We start from the raw sequence: 12,458 nt of genomic DNA, 5'->3' as shown, positions 1-12,458 counted from the left end.
TTTGAAAGATGAGTTCCATGCACTTTTCCCACATAGACCCATGCCAGCTGAGTACTTTGATGACTGGCTTTTCACGCCCACATTGTCAGATGCCACGTTCAGGGGCTTTTCTTCCGCCGAGGAGGGAACACCAGATTCAAGCCCGCCCAGGGGATCGTGCTCGGGGGTGGACACGGAAACCCCTTATTGGTGGGAGGAGCAACCAGAGGAGGAATGGCGTAAGAGGTGGATGATGGGTCCTTGGCGGGCAGCACCAGACGAAGTAGCAAAGGGTGAAGAGACTGAGACCGCGTTGGGTGAAGAACCCGGGTTCGAATACACATACACAGAACTGCCAGCAGAGGACATTGAAGTAGACGACCTGTATCCCGAATCCACACCAGAAGAGCCGCAGCTTCCACGACCTGCACCCGACGAGCGGGAGGGGGGAAGGGGGGGCTTCGAGGGGGGGATGGATGTCAGGGTTTCAGGGAGAGAAGAGCAGATGGGGGAGGAGACAGAGAGCGAGGGGGAAGAATCCCAGAGAGATGAGGAGGAGGATGACGATGACCAAAGATCGTCCATGAGTTTGTCCAGTGAGTCAGAAGACTCCCAGAAGGGAGCCCCCCTGGTCAGACCAAAGGGGGACCAAGGGGGAAGCAGGGAGGAACAGGGGAGCGAAGGGAGAAGCCTCAGTAGGAGTAGGACACAGGAGCCAGCTTCTCAGCCGGAACGGAGTGAAGGGGGTGGAGTTACCAGGGTGTCAGAGGGAGCAGAGCGTGAAGGAGACAGGGGGAGAAAATCGGAGCAGGACGCTCAGCCGGAAGGGGTGGAGAGTAGCACCGGGAGCAGTGTAGCGGTCGAGAGAAAGGTCAGAAGCAACGTACGCGCGCCAAGTTCAAATGTAGAGGCGCGCGGAAGTGAGGAGAGCCCTGGGGAGGAGCCCGGCCCCAAAGCGAGAAGGAGGGGGGCGGAGGCGTCAGAGGATTCAGCCTCGGGCGAGTCCCGGCGAGGGGGAACCCAGGGGGGCAGAAAGACCCTGCGGAAAAGGAAGGAGAGGAAGAGGTGGTCCAGCACAAGCCTCTTAAATTGGTGCCGAGGCGGGACAGATTCAGAGGGTACTTCAGCGATCTAACGGTACAGACGTAGAGTCACAAAGATGGAATGTAAACGCAACCATGATCTTCAATAAAGACTTTCTGTAAATAAACCGGATTGGAATTGGGTCTCTTGTGAGCTGGGACCAGACGGGTGGCTCTGACATACGCTATCCTTGAGATTTAGAGTGGTGGAATGCCCTCTCTTTTTCTGCTACCCTTCTTAACTAAAGACGAAATTCCATGTCCCTTTAATGTTGAACTGTTGGTAGCAAGGAACATAGGGCCAAGTTAAGCTATTAGTCCACCTGCCTCAGTATGGAATGGTAGTACTTCTCTAGAATTTCAAACAGGGTATCTTTCCAAACCTCACATGGAAATGCCAAGAATTGAAACTGGGACCTTTTGCATGTAAATCAGATGCTCTATGACCCTGACCTATGATGCTTCGTCAACTATAGCTTTTCCTCTATATGATATTGTAGTACAATTATATTTCCTCGGTATATTTGACCATGATATCCTGGCTTGTAAATCAGAGAAGGGAAGTCTATTGGAGAAACATCTAAATAATGAATGCAGCCTATAGAAGACCAAGTATTCAGGGGGAGATGATTGTTGTTATCAGGTAATGATCTTGGTTGTGAAAACAGGGATCTGGCAAGCATGGCTCTCCTTCCTTTTGTGCAATGTTGGAGACAAATCTGTTTTTAGGGGCTGGCCTAGGGTTGGTGAGATCCTGGCATCCATCATTTCAGTTTGCTCAGAAGCATAAGCAATGGTTTGATGAGGTGGGGGGAAAGGGTCACACACACACACACACACACACACACACACACACAGAGAGAGAGAGAGAGAGAGAGAGAGAGAGAAATAATAATAATAATAATAATAATAATAATAATAATAATAATAATTTATTTATACCCCGCCCATCTGGCTGGGCCTCCCCAGCCACTCTGGGCGGCTTCCATAAAAACCAAAAATACAGTAAAATCACACGTTAAAAACTTCCCTGAACAGGGCTGCCTTAAGATGTCTTCTGAATGTCAGGTAGTTGTTTATTGCTTTGACATCTGCTGGAAGGGCGTTCCACAGGGTGGGCGCCACTACCGAGAAGGCCCTCTGCCTGGTTCCCTGTAGCTTTGCTTCTCGCAATGAGGGAACCGCCAGAAGGCCCTCAGCGCTGGACCTCAGCATCCGGGCAGAATGATGGGGGTGGAGACGCTCCTTCAGGTATACTGGACCGAGGCCATTTAGGGCTTTAAAGGTCAGCACCAACACTTTGAATTGTGCTCGGAAACATACTGGGATCCAATGTAGGTCTTTCAAGACCGGTGTTATATGGTCTCGGCGGCCGCTCCCAGTCACCAGTCTAGCTGCCGCATTCTGGATTAGTTGTAGTTTCCGAGTCACCTTCAAAGGTAGCCCCACGTAGAGTGCATTGCAGTAGTCCAAACGGGAGATAACCAGAGCATGCACCACTCTGGCGAGACAGTCCGCAGGCAGATAGGGTCTCAGCCTACGTACCAGATGGAGCTGGTAAACAGCTGCCCTGGACACTGAATTGACCTGTGCCTCCATGGACAGCTGTGAGTCCAAAATGACTCCCAGGCTGCGCACCTGGTCCTTCAGGGGCACAGTTACCCCATTCAGGACCAGGGAATCCTCCACACCTGCCCGCCTCCTGTCCCCCAGAAACAGTACTTCTGTCTTGTCAGGATTCAACCTCAATCTGTTAGCCACCATCCATCCTCCAACCGGCTCCAGACATTCACACAGGACCTTCACTGCCCTCACTGGTTCTGATTTAAAAGAGAGGTAGAGCTGGGTATCATCTGCATACTGATGAACACCCAGCCCAAACCTCCTGATGATCTCTCCCAGCGGCTGCATGTAGATGTTGAAAAGCATGGGGGAGAGGACAGAACCCTGAGGCACCCCACAAGTGAGAGCTCAGGGGTCTGAACACTCATGCCCCCCCACCACTTTCTGAACATGGCCCAGGAGGAAGGAGCGGAACCACTGTAGGACAGTGCCCCCAGCTCCCAGCCCCTCAAGACGGTCCAAGAGAGAGAGAGATAACGATAGCAAGATCATGTTAGATGTTAGACAAGGCCTGTTTTAGTACATAAATAAACATCAGTTCTTGTCAATAGATTGCTGCTGCGGCAAAGGGTTCAATTCATATATAGTTCACAACACATTTCTCACGGTAAGCCCAGATAAGGAGAACCAGAGTTTGTTTTTCCCCTCTGAAAGCTGGCTTAACTTTGCATTTAATGCATATTACATGTAAATATTAGTGGTGCCACCCTGACTGCAGCTAGGTTTGCACTGACATGTGGCAAGAGCTTCTCGGGGATGGTTCTGCATTTGTGGAGTGCCCTGTCTGGTGAGGAGTGCTTGTCTCCTTCATTACTGACCTTCAGGATAAATTAAAAAGTCTTCCTGTTGGTGTTCATGCACTTAAAAAGAAGAAGAGCTTGCGTTTGAAAGGGTACCTAATGGCCAGAAAGAATCCTACACATCCTACACCCAACCTCTGACTTTCCCATAACTCTCTCTGTTCCTGCATTCTCACTCTCTCATGCTCTGGTGTGAAAGGCTTCTCTCAGCCTCAAACTTTTCTCCCTAAAAAAAAAAAAAAAAAGAGGGGGGAAAGATGTGGTTTCCTTTTAGGAAGTCAGATATAAATTAAAGACATTTAGATGGAAACTTTGGATAAGACACTGCTTCTTCTCTCATGCACTTTAATTAAGATTTTATTCCTCCATCTCTTTTCAAACTAGTAGGTTTTTTTTAAAAAAAGTATCACCATATCCTACCCTGAGAATCGTTTATTCATTATCTGAGCCAGAACCCATGGTGTGGAACCAAAAATTTATGAAAATCTATATAGCCCATGTCATCTCTGCATTTTCATTATATCAGTTTTTCAAAAAAATCAAAATAGGATGTAACACACTCAAATCCCATAAGGTTCTGCCCTGTTACTTCATTACAATATATGCAGTTAACTTAGGTACTTCTGACACTGGCTGCTATTTGTGCCATCAAATTTATTGCTTGCTTTAGAATGGGCAGCTCAATGGTCTTCTCCAGTGATTTGTAACGTTGCAGCAAAAAAATAAAATAGAAGAATGGGTTTTTGCGTGGAAGTTGATGCCTAGACTCTTAAGTCATATTTTCAAAATCTGAGGTGCAAGCAACTTTACTACTGTATATTCCCATTTCCCACAATGCAAAGATGTTGGAGTCAGTCATCTTCCAGCAGATATATATGTACCCATTTTTGTGAGTGGGTTCAACCCATTTTCTGCTGCCCTCCTACTCGTCAGGCCTGGTGTAAAAAGACAAAAAACCCTAGGTCTTATTGTAGGGCTAGGGAAACTTTTCCAGTCCAAGGGCCACAATCCCTTCTGGATAATCTTCTGAGGGCCACTGGGTGTGGCCAAAGGTAAAAGTGGGCAGTGCAACTAAGATAGCTTTTACCTTTGTAAAGTAGGCTAGTTTCTGCACACACTCACACAGCCCTCCATCCAGACAAGCTAGAGGCATCATAAATGTTCAAGGACACATTCCAGCCAGGCAAAAGAATTTCTGGGGTGCAGAACAGGGCCCTTGAGGTGTGTGGCCTGTAGGTTGTTCTGAGGGCCATAGAGAGAGGCCTTTGGGGGTTGAGATTTCCCATCCATGTTTAAGAGGCAAGTAGCAAGTTGTGGGGTTCTTTACTCAACCCATTGTTGTCAGAAAATCCCCCCCTGCCACTTATACCCAGGTTCATAGCTGTCAACTTTCAGTTTTAAAAATAAGCAATCAGCAGCCTCACCTGTCCCGGGGACAGTCTACGGGAGATCTAACAATCCAGGATAGCAGCAGGAAGCAGCGGGAAACAGCGCTGGAATAAGGGAATTTCCTGCAAAAAAAATGGAAGGTTGACAGCTTTGTCGAGGTTTAGCACTGTGTGAGATACGCTTCCAGGTTTTTTCTGACCCTCGCTGCTTGTTTTTACATCCAAGCAATGCATTCACAGCACAGTCTTATGCCTATTCACTTAGTAGTCAGTCTCATTGTATTCAGTGTTTCTTGCACCCAAGTAAAAGTGCACAGCCCTTATATGTCTTCTTGTTTTGGAGGAAGAAAAAACAACTTCTAAACTACTTTCCCCAGATTGATCCTCCTCCTTGCCTTTTACTTCCATCTTCTCCTGAATTTGTCTTTACTTTTATTTATTTATTGTAAACACTTTAAATCTATCTCCCTTCAATCATATATCCAGGGAGATTTACAACAGGAATGAAACAATTAAAAGGTAAATATGAAAAACATGGCAAGCTTGTGATGTAATCCCCCAACCAGGCATCAACATTTAAAAAAAGAAAGAGAAAATACATTAACAGCATTTGGAAATTTTATTACAGTTTTGTCAGCTGCTTTGTACTCTCTTTGCTTTAGTATCCACAAACTGGCTTTACTAATTTAATATCACCACTTGTTGTCTTGGAATCTTCAGGGTTACCGATTAATTCCAGCTCAAATTGTCACTGGGCTGGACTTGCTTTGTTTTTAATTAGTGCTGTGCTGAAATCTGTCCTCTGGTTTCTTGTACATTTTCTTCCCCTGTGAAAGAGGCGTTGATTTTGCTGCCTCATTCTCAGGACACTACAATTTCTTCAGAATTTTAGTTGGGTGTGAGGTTTTGAGTTTAGATCAAGGGTGGTAAACCTGAGGCCCAGGGGCCAAATGTGGCCCTTGAACTCTCCCCAGGCCACACCCTTCACTGGCCCCTGAATGTTTTTGCCTGGTTGGAATGTGTCCTTGAACTCTGGTAAGGGTACTGTATGTGAATGTGTGTGGAAACTAGCCTATTGCACAAAGGTAAAACTGCATCAGTTGCTCTGTCCACTTTTACCTCTGGCCCCACCTACCACTGACATGTGCCCCCACCCCCAAAGGTCACCCAGATGGGAAAGAAGCCCTCAATCTAAAAGAGGTGACCCACATCTGGCTTACATTTTCACCATTGCAAGGTGGCCAAGGGAACTGCATTTTTTCTTTCTGCCCAATGAACATTTCTCCAACAAGCTGCCCACACTTCTTGATTACAAATACAAACAAAATGCATCAGGAGTTACCTCATTACATCTTCCCCAGGCTTTGACTGAAGTGCAGGCACCTGGGAAGACTGCAGAGCACAGACCGCTGGTGAGATAAATTGCAGAATGAAAGAAAGAAAGGGCTAGGGCCAGTCTACCCATGAGGGAAAGTTGAGGCAACTGCCATGGGTGGCAGAATCCACAGGGACAGTAGATCTGGTCTCCAAAGAATGCACTGTCTGCCACTGCTGTTGCCACAGGGGCAACAACAACTGCAGCACACTCCTTGGAGGCCAGATCTGCTGCCTCCTTGGCAGCCTCCTCCAATGCTGCCTCTACAACGGCCTTTCAGCAAATAGAAGTCCCTGCTGGTCTCCTAACACCCACTGGCTGTCCTCTGGGTCTCCTGGGCTTTGATCCCACCTGACATGATTCAGAGTGGGCCCCTTTCCAGTTCAACCATTGGGTAAGGTTGATTCGCCCCTCCCCCTGTTCCTGATGTGTATCTTCACTCAACCCTTCTTCCCTGGCAGTAGGGGGCACCATTTTGTGGTTTGCCTTAGGCGCCAAAATGTCTTGGGCAAGCCCTGGAAAGGGCATTTACAAATATACTGCATTCACATCAAAAGTAATGATAATTTTAATAATTCCTTTGATAATTTTCTGAGACAGTTTGTTTTCTCATTTACGGGTGGAAAAATTTGACAGATTTGCCCATCCTCACCATCACCTCCATAGCAGGATTGCTGAGATCAGTCTCATAGTTTATATTTTTAAAGTCCCATAATTTAAGCATTGAGTTCCCCAATAAATGAATAAAAAATCATACATCAGAGCAGAATGAAAAGTCATCATTCAGACACCCCTCTCTTCATTACAAACTGTTCTAATCTCAGCTAGAGATGCATAAATCTGTCAGTTTTGGTTTCTCTCAGTTTCTTATTTTTATGTTCTGAAGTTCAGTTCTCCCCATTTCTGCATCAATTTGTTATTTTCTTTTTCAAATGTCTTCATGAAAATCCATGCCAAATATCTCCCCCATCGCTAATATTACCTACAATATGTGGGATGAGGACAGATATTTCCAAACACTGAGACAAGAGACTAGAGCTGAATGGGTCATTTTGAAGAAAGCCTGCGTGTCAATATAGGTCAATAGGATGCACTTGTCACAGAAGGAATCTGTGCTATTGACATCAGTTGACAAGAAATCCTTCTTCAGCTAAAAACTGCAATGAGTAATAGCAAATTCTGGCCCCTACCAGTATAAGTGGGCTCAACAACCCCTCTCTCCAAATTACTTACAACTGCATAAATTACTCTGCTTCTCAGTCAGGTTTTCTGTGCACTTGCTCCCACAGTGATCAACCTGCATGGCTTTAGAAGAAGATTAACCAAATGCATAGAAGATAAGGCTATCAAAGGCTGCTAGCCGTGATGGTTATGCTCTTCCTCCATAGCCAGAGGCAGTAATGTGTCTGAATACTAGTTGCTAGAAACCACAGAAGGGAGAAAGTGCTATGATCAGGTCCTGTTTGTGGGTTTCCCAGAAGAGGCATCTTGTTGACCTCCATGGGAACAGGATTCTGGGCAAGATGAGCCATTCACCTAATCCAGCAGGCTTGTATATTCTTACGTGTGAGTGCTCATACACTCATGTACAGATGATTCTGAGAAGGACAATACATCAATAGGAGAGTACATTCTTTCCACTTAGAAGATTACAGGTTCAATCCCCAGTGTCTTCAGGCAGGGTTGCAGATATCCCTTGCCCAAAACTCTGGTTAACTGCCACCAGTCAGTGTTAACGATGCTGAGCTAGACAGACCAAAGATTTGACTCAGTATACAGTGGCTTCTTTTGCCTCCAGTGAAGGCATGAGTGCATGCTGACAGTGCAGTCTCATGCACTGCAGCCAATGGAGGTATGGTACACTGGCACTGTTTAAGGCAGTCATGCCTCTCCTAATGCCTCATTTTCCAGCTCTATAGTGGTTTGCAGTTTCACTTGGCAACCGGAGTGGGTTATTAGGTTGCCTAATAGATCCCTCCCCAACACACATTCTTGAAAACCAGGACTGGGAACTTGTGGCCTGCCAGATATTGTTGGACTTTGACTCACATAAGCTGCATCCAGAGCAGTAAATGGTCAGGGGTCAGGGGTAATGTGCAGGTAGAGCATCTGCCTTATATGCAGAATATCCCAAGTTAATTTCCTGGCATCTCCAGCTAGGACTGGGAATGTTCCCTATCTAAAACATTGAACAGCCACTGATAGTACTGTGTGGACAGTACTGAGGTAGATGGACCAATGGTCTTCAGCTTCCTGTGCTCCAATGTTGTCCAGCAATTCCTGAAGGGCCACAGGTTCCTTCTTGTAAATAAATCTCATTGTGGCCTTTAGTTAACCCCAATTACTATGCCCTGTGTATGTTCATTCCAGACATATGCTTCATTTCATACAAGCACTGGTGTGGTCCTCTGGTGGAATTATGTAGCAGGAAAGGGACTCATGACTGCCTTGGCCTGGCAGTGGCATCTTAAAAAAAAAAAAATCATCTTCCTTCCTTTCGCAGCAACATAAAGGATGACACCAGCTGTGCGGAAATTGAGAGTTGGGTCCCTAGCCTGTCATGTTTTGCAGTTCATCCCAAGTAAGTGCTAATAAAAGCTTTATCTCTTCCCACACCATGACATATTTTGTTTATGTCACTCATTTTACAGAGAAGCTCATCTTCAGAGTTCTAAAAAAATGTTATTTGGTACTGTTTTATATTATACTGTTTTCACTATAAATCCAGACCATGTAAAGCTAGCGTGCTTCCCATAGCAACCACAGAAATATACACTCAGACTGCCTTTACTTACAAGGAACACCCCCCCTTCCCTGGTCCCTGTCCCTAGTAAATCAATGACCCTGGTTTTGCCTTATTAATATTGTTGCATGCCAGCCCAAGATTCAAGGCATACCAAGTGCTTACCCAGGGTTTGTATTTCCTTTTGTAATAAGGCAACACAAAGATTGTGGTGTTTTTACAATATATGGTTTATTTACACACACATATATATAACCTGAGCCTATGATGGAGGGGTTCACAGTTACCCCCCAAAAGGGTCTTGTTTCTCCCTTAGCTGCAAAAAGAAATCAAACATTGCTCTCCTTCTCTCTTTCTCGCTCTTTCAGTTCCCAGTTTGCTTCTTTGCTTCTAGCTCACATCACTCCAAACTCTCTGACCTCAACTCTGCCTTTGTCCTTCTAAATAACTGCAAGCTGTCTTACATAGAGCCCCTTTCCTTTGTTCCCCTTAATGGCCCATCACCCAGGCAATCACCACAAAAGGAAGCTAGCTTGGCTTATATTTTAACACTTGCCGGATACAGGGGTTAGGAGGGTCTCTGCATATAGTCCACACCCCACCCCACCCCAAACTCATAACAATATGTTACTCATTCTGAAGAGTAGTGGATGGCATGGTGGGGCCATGATGTTTTGACCTCCTGTTAGCTGAGTCACTGCAACTCACTGGGAAGTAGAGGGGGAGGTGGTGTGTTTTGTAAAAGCACGGGGAGGAGAACTCAATTTGGGTGTTTGCAACCCCCTCACCACCAGTCCCTCTCCTTCCTGGTAAACAGCAGTGACTTAGTTGTGAGGTGAGGGTCACTGACTCACTTGCCTGAGTTGCTAGGGTTGTCATTCCCCAACAGCTCTCTTCCCAGGGTGGATGAGTTAACATTCAAATTTATTTGTTTATTTTAAAAAATTACGTACTCCTTCATATTTTGTGATGTACGTTTTTGCTTAACAGAGAAGCCTTGAGGGATATAAAGATGAGTAATTTCCGCTTGCTATCCAACAAAGAACATGTGAGAGAATTCTAGCATTAGAACTACCATTCCAAATTGCTAGACCCCTCCCATCCTCAGGTCAAGCAACCTAGCCAATTTAAATGGGTGAGATGAAAGAGAGAAAGACAAAGCCTGGTTTGAAACAAGGGGCTCTTTTATTTCTTTTTAATAACAGAGACAGCTTTCTAAAGCTAACATTTTAGGGTATATAAATTCAGGAACAATATACTGTTATGAACAAAGTGCTAAATGGATCCATCATTATTCTGTGCCTCTCTCTTTCATACCAGCAGCGCTTAAAGGTGTTTCCATGCCTGGCAAACCAGCATCATTCAGAATGAGTCTTTTGTAAACTCGTTTCTGGGACAAAGTGGAGGATGAGCTCCAAATAAGATGAGGGGACAGAAGCAAGGAAGGGAGAGGAGGAGGAGGGAAGAGATAGTTCACGAAGGTAAAAAAAAAGGGGGCGGATTGATGGATTCCAGGTGCCTACTGTCATCTATCCCAGCGGCCAAATATTACTATGGAGCAGTAGTTGTATCTTACACAACTCTCAAGTGATTTGTACATCCATGAGAACTGATCCAGGAGCAACATACTGTGCATGCAAGCAACAGGAATACAGTAATAAAATCATTAAAAAGGCCTGCTGGATTACAGCAAAAGTCTTAGCCCAGGGGTCATCAGTCCTTGAGTGCCCCTTTCTGCCTCCTTGATAATGAGGTGGTGTGGGAAGTTACCTTTTTCTTCCTTTGAAAGAACTTAAGAGATGAAAGAAGAACAAGGAAAACTGACTTCCTCTTTCAACTCTTTGTTCTTTTGAAGGCTGAGATTAATTCTACTAAATCTGACTTTTATCCAGAACCCTTGGAAAAATGAAATATGTGCTCACGTGGTTTCTCTCTCTCTTGTATCTGTATCCAGAAACAAGTCGGATGCAAAAGACAAGCTTATACAGTATAAGTGTTTTGTGGCTATATTGAACCTGTCTAAGGGCCAAACTAGAGGTGACATTATTCTGGCCTTTACTAAATAAATAAATAGCTGGTAGTCTTTGAGTCCAAATGGAGGGATAATTGTCACCACCATCATGGGCTTAATCTGAATCAGTGTGGCCCAGGCACTAGCTATTATCATAGTAAATACCCACCATGATAAAGAGAAAAGGTTGAAAGATAGTGTCGTGGACCCCTCCATCAAGATCTTGCATGACTTGGCATACCCTGACCCAAGGAACGGAAGAGGAATGAGCAGGAACAGGAACAGAAGTGAGGCTTGAATATGAGTACTGAAAGGTGGAGGAGAAAGGTTGTTTACTGATGTCTCTAGATGCCAGAGAGGAGGAAGTAGACTTACCAGCTCTCTTCCTGCAGAGTCCCAACAGGGAGGTGAGAAGGACTTCAACCAGCCAGAGGGAGTTGCTATACAGGAGGAGAAGGTGACGGAGCTGGAAGCAGAGGAGCAGGACACAGTTTTGTCACTGAGAACCAAATACTGCCTTTGTAAGTGGGATCAGATGTACCCACTAAGATGGAGCCTGCTTGGGCATGCACAGCTGTAGCCTTATTAGGCTCACCCCATCACATCTTCATTCATTTATTCATCATTTTATTTATATGTTTCCTCTCCATAGCTAAAACCATGCTCAAGGCGGCTCACAGCATCCCTCCCCAATACTTACAAACATAAGAAAAGTAGTCATAAACAATAAACCACTTCAGAAAGTACAAAACGAAATTCCACATAAATCATAAGATCTAACAATAAATATACAAAAAAAATACTATCAATAACAACTCTCCCCCCCCCAAAAAAAACACCACACCCCATGCAAGATTCTGTTCAGCAGCCTCAGCTTTTGTATCTGGAGAGTCAGGGCCCGGCCATCCCATGCTAGGTGGGAAAGGCAGGGAACAAGTGTGCCAGAACTCACAACCAAGTTTGGTGAGAGGGATATGTAAACTGTCAGGCCATCTTTGTAGCTTCTGTTTGGTTAGGAACCTCTTGCCATGGTCATCTCCCTTGGAATCTTGACTTCTGGATCTTGTAGTTGCTTCTGAGCCAATCCTGCTGTAAGCCAGAATAAATATCTCTTCATTACTTTCAAGTAAAAGTCACTGTGATGTTTTGGAACAGGACCCTGACAGAGAGAGAAAGATGCTTAAATGCTAAATGGTACATCCAGAAAACAAGTTATGAGTGTGTGTGTGTGTGCGCGCGCGCGCACGCTCTTGTACATGTGCAAAGAGGAGAAATGGGCAGAGCCAAAGAAAAAAAAGTGATGCAGGGCTGGGGAGGAAACTTTCTGCAAGTGTTGAGTTCAAACCTATGTTAATGGAGGGGTGGTGGCTGTGCGGAGGAAGCAGCACCAAAAGAGAGAGCAGAGAAAAAGAGATGGAAGGCACATGGCTCATGAGAAAGAAAGAAAGAAAGAAAGA

At 45.3% G+C, this 12,458-nt stretch overlaps 1 long non-coding RNA gene across 1 annotated transcript in view; it reads left to right on the top strand.

Moving 5' to 3' along the window:
* LOC309362186 overlaps nucleotides 1–11,758 on the top strand; it is a 61,771-nt gene extending 50,013 nt beyond the window's left edge. The window contains exons 2-3 of the long non-coding RNA XR_014164852.1: nucleotides 8,751–8,828; nucleotides 10,311–11,758. This is a non-coding gene — a long non-coding RNA (uncharacterized lncRNA). The remainder of the gene's footprint in view (nucleotides 1–8,750; nucleotides 8,829–10,310) is intronic.
* The last annotated feature ends 700 nt before the right edge of the window (nucleotides 11,759–12,458 follow it).

This window comes from Podarcis melisellensis (genome assembly GCF_964234715.1).
Source record: "Podarcis melisellensis genome assembly, chromosome: Z".
NCBI lineage: Eukaryota > Metazoa > Chordata > Lepidosauria > Squamata > Lacertidae > Podarcis > Podarcis melisellensis.
This window is presented reverse-complemented; position numbering and strand designations above follow the sequence as displayed.